The following is a 1,681-nucleotide window of genomic DNA, read 5'->3' on the forward strand; positions in this document are numbered from 1 at the left end:
GAGCTCGGCGGGGAGACGGCTCCGCGCCCCACTCGGTCCGCGCCCCCGGGGCAGGGAGCAGCGGGTGGCAGGGCTGCCCTCCTCGCGGGCCGTTTCCCTCGCGGGTCCCCAAGGTTAGGAAAGGCCGAGCAGTCACGCCCCGGCTTCCCGAGCGGCCGGAGCGCAGCCCGGAGCGATCTGTGGCTTTAAGGGGCGCGGTGGGGAGTCGCTGGACACTCCTTATTTTGGTTTTACATTAAAAAGAGGGCGGCCGCGAAGATGTGGTAGGTTCCCTTCCGCTGTGCGAGTCGCTGCTGGGCTGCGCGCGGTCGGCTCCGCGGGGCACCTCCGCAGACTTAGCGAAAGGTAAGGTGCTCTCGGGTCGTCTCCGCGCCTGTCCCTCCGCCTGCCCTGTGGGCACCGAGCTTTGAAGCACTTTTCTCTCCCCTTTTCTGCGCACTTTGAGCCCGTATGCCCCTCCTTCCAGCGCCGCCTTCGGACTCCGATGTGTTTAGTGGGAAGTAAAGGCATTTATGAAAAGACTTTCAAGGCGTCAGCTTTGGGAAAAGCAGATACTCATACAGTCAGACCCGTCGTGTTTCCTGTAGCGATGAGTCTTTTTTCATAAAACAAACAGGGCTTTTTTTTTTTTACACTTGAAAACACATGATTGGGCCGTCCACAGGCACAGGTGACTTTGGAGCCTCCTGGGGAGTTGGGGGACCCGTGGTGAGTGGAGATTGTCATTGAAGTGTTAACCGAGGCTGAGGGGGGTCTTCCTGCAGCATTTCACCTCTGAAGGTGACACGAGAGAGGCCTGCGTGGTGCTTTTAGTTAAACATTCGATCTGTAGACAAGTTTAGGGCTTCCGTTTTTTGACAGCTCACGAGTCTGCAGCCGCTAGATAGTTAAGAGACCAGTGAAAAATGATGGAAGTAGAATTTTTCAAATAAAGGACCCTTTTAAAAATCAGGTCAGGGGCTGGGGATTTAGCTCAGCGGCAAAAGCGCCTGCCTGGCAAGCGCAAGGTCGTGAGTTCGGTTCCCGGTACCGGAGAAAAACCAAAAAACAAAACAAAAAATAAAAATAAAAATCAGGTCAAAGTGCAGCGACTCCTGGGTACGGTCCCAAGGCATTTGGGGCTGTAGCTTCCTCCTGAGGCTTATCAAAGTGACAGAAAGATAGTGTCCCCAAGGTACTTACTTAGGGGCCATCACTGCTTTGACTCAAAATCAAGCAGCTGCCCTGCCGCTTAGTGTGCTGACTTACTTCTTTAGCAGGGATCTAGATCACAAATGTATTTTAAGGCAAAGACGGGAAAGCAGAGGATTAGCAACACAACATGCAAGGGTCGTGGAAGCTTTGAGTACAAAAGATTGGCAGTTAAGAGTGAGAGGCGTTTGGGAATCTCAGGTGCTGATTCTAAAAGGTAAAAGGGTGGCGGTGGTGTAGAACACAAACCTAGTAGCTGAGAGTATGAGACCGGACTGGGTGGGAGTTTGTCTTGCTATGGATTTAAGCAATAAATATCAGATTAATAACGTGATGGCTTGGAGGGAAAAAGGAAAAACCAACCCAGTCTGAAAAGGAAGTAGGGGGAGGGAGGGAAAGGAGAAGATAATTTGGGCTTTGTACTTTTTATGTGTCCATCTCACGGGTCACATTGTTCTGTCTTTTTTTTTTTTTTTTTTTTTTTTTTTTT

At 51.2% G+C, this 1,681-nt stretch overlaps 1 protein-coding gene across 1 annotated transcript in view; it reads left to right on the forward strand.

Annotated features, from left to right (window-relative positions):
- Positions 1–1,681, forward strand: part of Rbm47 (RNA binding motif protein 47) — a 159,608-nt gene that overhangs the window by 1,219 nt on the left and 156,708 nt on the right. The gene's annotated exons all lie outside the window — the stretch shown is intronic.

Source organism: Chinchilla lanigera, unplaced genomic scaffold (assembly GCF_000276665.1).
Source record: "Chinchilla lanigera isolate Chin_1 unplaced genomic scaffold, ChiLan1.0 scaffold00042, whole genome shotgun sequence".
NCBI classification, from domain to species: Eukaryota; Metazoa; Chordata; class Mammalia; order Rodentia; family Chinchillidae; genus Chinchilla; species Chinchilla lanigera.